Source organism: Mytilus edulis, chromosome 2, assembly GCF_963676685.1.
Source record: "Mytilus edulis chromosome 2, xbMytEdul2.2, whole genome shotgun sequence".
Classification (NCBI taxonomy): domain Eukaryota; kingdom Metazoa; phylum Mollusca; class Bivalvia; order Mytilida; family Mytilidae; genus Mytilus; species Mytilus edulis.
In genome coordinates this window covers 8879813-8885566 of record NC_092345.1, presented here as the reverse complement: position 1 = coordinate 8885566, position 5754 = coordinate 8879813, and the positions used below count along the sequence as shown (strand labels likewise).

The following is a 5754-nucleotide window of genomic DNA, read 5'->3' as shown; positions in this document are numbered from 1 at the left end:
AGTGTCCTGTCAATCTTTGCATATGTTATTCGTCTTATAAACCATTGCACATGTAAGCCCTATCAATCTTTGTACATTTGTCAGTCCTATCAACCTATGCACATTTTTTCAATGATGTCAAATGTTGCACATCTGTCCGTCCTATCAATCTTTCACATATGTCCGTCCTATCAGTCTTTGAACATCTGTTCGTTCACCAATGTTCGATTCGCAAATCTTTCAGTCTTACTAATCTTCGAACATCTGTCAGTCATATCGATCCTTCTGCATCTGCCATTTTCATCCAATATTTACTCATCTGTCAGTCATATCAATCATTAAAATTGAGAAAGGAAATGAGGAATGTGTCAAAGCGACAACAACCCGATCATAGAGCAGACAACAGCAATAGGCCACCAAAGGGTCTTTAATGTAGCGAGAAATGTATACTAGTACAGTGATAATGGACGCATAACAATACGCACATTAAAATTCAGTTCAAGAGAAGTCCGAGTCCGATATCAGAAGATGTAACATAAGAAAATTAATAAAATGACAATAATCCATAAAAAACAACAGACTACTAGCAGTTAACTGACATGCCAGCTCCAGACCTCAAATAAACTGATTGAAAGATTATATAAAAAAGAAGATGTGGTATGATTGCCAATGAGACAACTATCCACAAAAGACAAAATGACACAGACATTTACAACTATAGGTCAGCGTACGGCCTTCAACAATCAGCAAAGCCCATACCACATAGTCAGCTATAAAAGGCCCCAATACGACAATGTAAAACAATTCAAACGAGAAAACTAACGGCCTTATTTATGTAAAAAAAAAATTGAACGAAAAACAAATATGTAACACAAAAACAACCATCATATGAATATCAGGTACAATCCTTCCCGTTAGGGGTTATAAGTATCATACTATCATAAAATATATGAGGAGAACATAACCCGTGTCATGCCAACAACTGTTTTTTCAAATAAATGTGTTTAGTTCCTATTCAAAGACCCTATAAGTAAATCAATATTAAAGCCAAAATATGCAATCTTTAATGACCTGGCAACAGTATCGTAACTATATCCCTTCTTAATAAGTCTGTTTAAGAGTTTTGTAAGCTTTTGAGGTGAATACTGACATGTTTGTGTTTTGTAAAGAATATTACCATAACAGGTTGGATGTGAAATACCTGAACGTATAAGATGTCTGCATGTTGAGTTATATTTACGAATTATTTCCTTATACCGATGATAAAATTTGTTTTAGCTAGTTTGTGATATCGGAAACCCTGGTGTAATAATTTATAAGTACTACATAAATTTCTCTCGCTAAAATCTAATACGTTGTTACATACACGAGCGAATTGTACAAGTTGAGATATATTAACACCATAAGATGGTGACAAGGGAACGTCACCATCTAAAAATGGATAAAAATATTGTATTAAGCTTTCCGTTACTGATATAGATTTCAAGATCGAGGAAAGGGCAGTGGTCTTTGTTAGTATTAGCTTTATTTAAAGTAAGTTCAACAGGATAAATTTCTTTAGAATACATACCGAAGTCGTCATTATTGAGAGCAAATATATCATCCAAATATCTAAAAGTATTGTTAAATTTTTGTATCAATGTTGTTTCGATGGGTTTTTGCTAATTTTAGTCATAAATTGTAACTCACAACAATACAAAAAGAGGTCCGCAATAAGTGGTGCACAGTTAGTCCCCATTGGAATTCCAATAACTTGACGATTTATGGAATCTCCAAAGCGAACAAAGATGTTATCAAGTAAAAATTCAAGCGCATATATAGTATCAAAGCATGTCCAATTGACATAGTTCTTTTGTTTATTGCTACTAAAAAAGGACCTAAAAGAGTATGAACATATGTACTCGCATTCTGACTTTTTAAATGCCCATTTAATTTGCGCATATATGTCGGTCTTAACAACTTTAGCATATCTGCGGATGGGGACTGCATTTTTGTTTCTCCTTGATGCATACCCATTCATTTTTATTCACATTCAGTATCCTTTTAAGCCAAACTTTGTATAAATATATATTTGTTGTGTGTTAAATTTGATATGATGATTTTTGGTTGACGTTTAACGTCCAGTGACAAATATTACATTCATATCAGGACGGAATATGTACACTGCTGTATATTTGCAAAATACAGAAAACTACAATAACGTATGTACACTGAAGGAGTGACAGTCGATAAATAAGTCAAAACTCAGCCATTGTAGCCAAAGGGTCCAACTGAACCTTTAGATATGTATATTTTGAATTATTGCATTCACAAAAATGATTCATACTCAACATAATTTTATACATATCTACGTTCAATCGGTTTAAAAATAACTTATTTTAGAGGTCTGGAAAAAATGCATGTTGCATGTATGGAATAGAATAGAATAAAATAGATCTATAATCAACATTTGTAAAAATAATATTCTCGATCATACTAGATTATAACCCTGAACCTAACAAGTTATTTAGTTATTTACGTTGTTTATATTTAGGAACAGGTACTTTCCGTCTTTTAATTTCTACAACTTTGAGAAGCATCCTTCTCCGCTATATAAAAGCCAGAAGAAATAAAATGGTATCAAAAGGAAACGGACACACAATACTATCAGTTTTAAACTTCTAGCTAAAACACAATCTGCAAAATATGTCGTTTATACCAGTACTGTGGAATCGCTTCAATCAAAAGGAGGACGATTCTGATGGTATGTTCACATCTTGGAAGACTGGAACCTAATGACTGTAAGCTGGGGGTATGGCCGTCCCATGATACTGAGAAGAAACGGACCTGAGAATTCACTTGCGGATAGAAAATGGACTTATAGCGTGACCTTCTGTGGCTCCAAAACCCTTCAAATTTTTTTTTTTATGCAGTTGGGAATTTAAAAGATTTATTTCTGCAGAGGGGGAGGGTTAATCTAATTAAATGGTACATGATGACTTGACTATACTATATGTATTATTTATAATAAACAAATCATTAAAAAATTTTATGTTTTCGAATATCAAAAATATAGTTGTGAAAATGAATAATCAGTCCCTTGCTTTAATGAAAATGAAAAATCTTGCTTCGATAGTGCAGAAAATGAATAATCTATCCTCTTAGTTTACAAAAATAAATAACCGATCAAAAACAAATCCTCCTGCCCCCCCCCCCCCCCCCCCCCCCCCCAGAATATCAAATGGTCGTCCCCTTATCCACAACAATCGCTATAAAATTTTTACAGAGACAAGTGCCAATGGCCATTTCTATTTTGGTCTACTTTGTTTTAGTTTTTTTATTAAGTTTATATGTAAATAGAAGTTAAATTAATTCACTGGAGAACATAAATTATATTATGATTTGAATGTTGTTGCATTAAGTATTAACAGCTGATATTTTTTTAAGTGGGGTGGGGTGGGGTGGGTTTCAACTGGAAAGACGTATGTGATCTGTATAGCCCTATTTTTGTAAGAGATTTATAAATAGATAGCCAACTGCAGGTCCCAATCACCTTTTCTCCGTACTTTCTGTATTAATAGGCACTTTTCTTACATATTTTTTTTTACTCGTGTATTTTTTTATAACCCAGGCCTTTTTCTCTCAATATTTTAACCCATATACCTATATATAACACTGTAGGCATTTTGTCTCAAACATTAACATTATACAAGAAGAAGAACTGTTTATTATAGTGCAACCTGAGTATAAAGTATATCGTCACATTAAATACATAATATAAAACTTCAGCCAGCCAAATTGGCTTAAGATTCCTTTATCATCTCTAAAACATTGGATGTTATTAACCTTATATACACAGACACAGTTTTAAGATATATAGGTAAAATCTGAGACTAATGCCTGTGTTACATTAAGGTAGGTATATATGGGGGGAAATTGAAACAAAGGCCTGTGCGTGTAATCTAGTTCGAACAAATCGCCTAAAGTTCCTACACCGTTATCGTCACATGTCATTTTTATTACAAGACAACGAGAAGGAACGATAGCGTGTGCCTTACGGTGCTATCGCAATATCATGACAGCAATTAAGGCTATTGGGGACGACCATTTGTATTGTTGTTTGGTGTTATTTAATGGTGCTTGGGATATTGTAGACGGATATAAATATGATTCGCCTATTCACAATTATATCCTAAATAATAATGAATGTGACAGAGTTAACATGTTCTTGAGAGATAAAACTTAAGTTTAGCAGTATTTTTTCTTCATTTTAGGTACAGTAATTATTCATGCTAAATACACAGATGGTAATGATGAATGGGGAGATACTGTCGAGCGCACAAGGACAGTCCAGATTCCAGGAAATGTTGATGCCGATTTCACAGCTTCATGAAATCTGATGGAACTATGATGTTAGAAGCCCCCTACCGCCTGTCAGAAAGCAACTCCAAATTGTCCCACAAGAAGGTCGGGCCTTGGTGTCCAGTGACAGCCACAGCAATTTGATGACATTTAATGTCGAAAATTACCGACAAGAGGAAGTTAAGGTTGTATGCAAAGGTTGTTTGTTGACAATCCAAGGAGAACGGAAGAGGTATGAAGATGGTCATGAAATTCGTGATTCGTTCTTTCGTCAGATGACAGTTCCCCGGTCTGTGGACGGGAAGAACATCCAATGTTTCAGAGATGATAAAGGGAATCTTACTATCCGGGCACCAATGGCTGAAGATGTTGAAATGCTACGAGCCAAAAAGTAGACCCATTATAACTTTCAATAAGTCATCTTATCAATTTCTGACTATATAGACATTTAAACTCATTACTTTATATTTTGTTTTCATTGTTACTTTTTTTGCTTGCAAATTGATTCTATTTGTTATCTAGAACAAACAATTGAGAAAAGCATAACAGTCTGTTTGACAATCATGTGTATTTAGTAATAGTACAATCATTAATTATTGCATAATTTTAGTTCAATTTAAAAAAGAGAACATACATGTTACTTTATTTACTTGTTGTCAGAGATAGACATTAAAATATATATACAATTATTTTATCCCTTATTTATCAAAGGTCAAGGATACATTGATAACCATGCTATTAAATATCAAACTTTCATATTCATAAGTCGAAAATAAACTAACAAGGCCATGGCTAAAAAACGAAAAAACAAAGAGACAAACAACAGTATACAAAACGCAACATAAAAAAACTAAAGAGTAATCACGAAGCCCGCCAAAATTGGGGGTGATCTCAGATGATCCTGCACCACATGTATCACTCGTAAAAAGAGGATTTTTATGAGGCCACGTGAGGTTTAAACTGATTTTAGTTCACTGATTTCAGTTCGCCAAAAAGTTGAATACTGATTCTTTTGGTAGCCTCTGCTCATGGCTGAAAATTATGTATAAATGTAAATGTTACACTGTAACCGCTATTAAAGATAGGAAAAACAAGTCATGGATTAAAGTATCAACTGAGGGACAAATACTCTATATGCAAGCGCTGTTGGGATGTTGACTAATTGCGTCCTTTTAATAACAGATTAGCAGACTTGCTTTTTTACTGTTATGAATCCCAGTTTTTGACCAAACTCAGTAAAGACCCGTCAGAAATAGAAAGTTAACTGCTGGGAAGCTGAAACCATCTCTTTCGTGATAAAGTTTTGTCCTCAGTCAACATTCGTTGTCTATATCTTAGGTGAAAGACCAGCCATTAGGCAATGAGGATATAATGCATCTGTTGTATCTTTCATTTAAAGTTAATTCGGATAGATGCGTTCAAAATAGTCACCAA

At 33.9% G+C, this 5754-nt stretch overlaps 1 pseudogene; it reads left to right on the top strand.

Moving 5' to 3' along the window:
• The first annotated feature begins 2664 nt into the window (after positions 1–2664).
• LOC139510472 (uncharacterized) lies at positions 2665–4859 on the top strand (annotated as a pseudogene).
• The last annotated feature ends 895 nt before the right edge of the window (positions 4860–5754 follow it).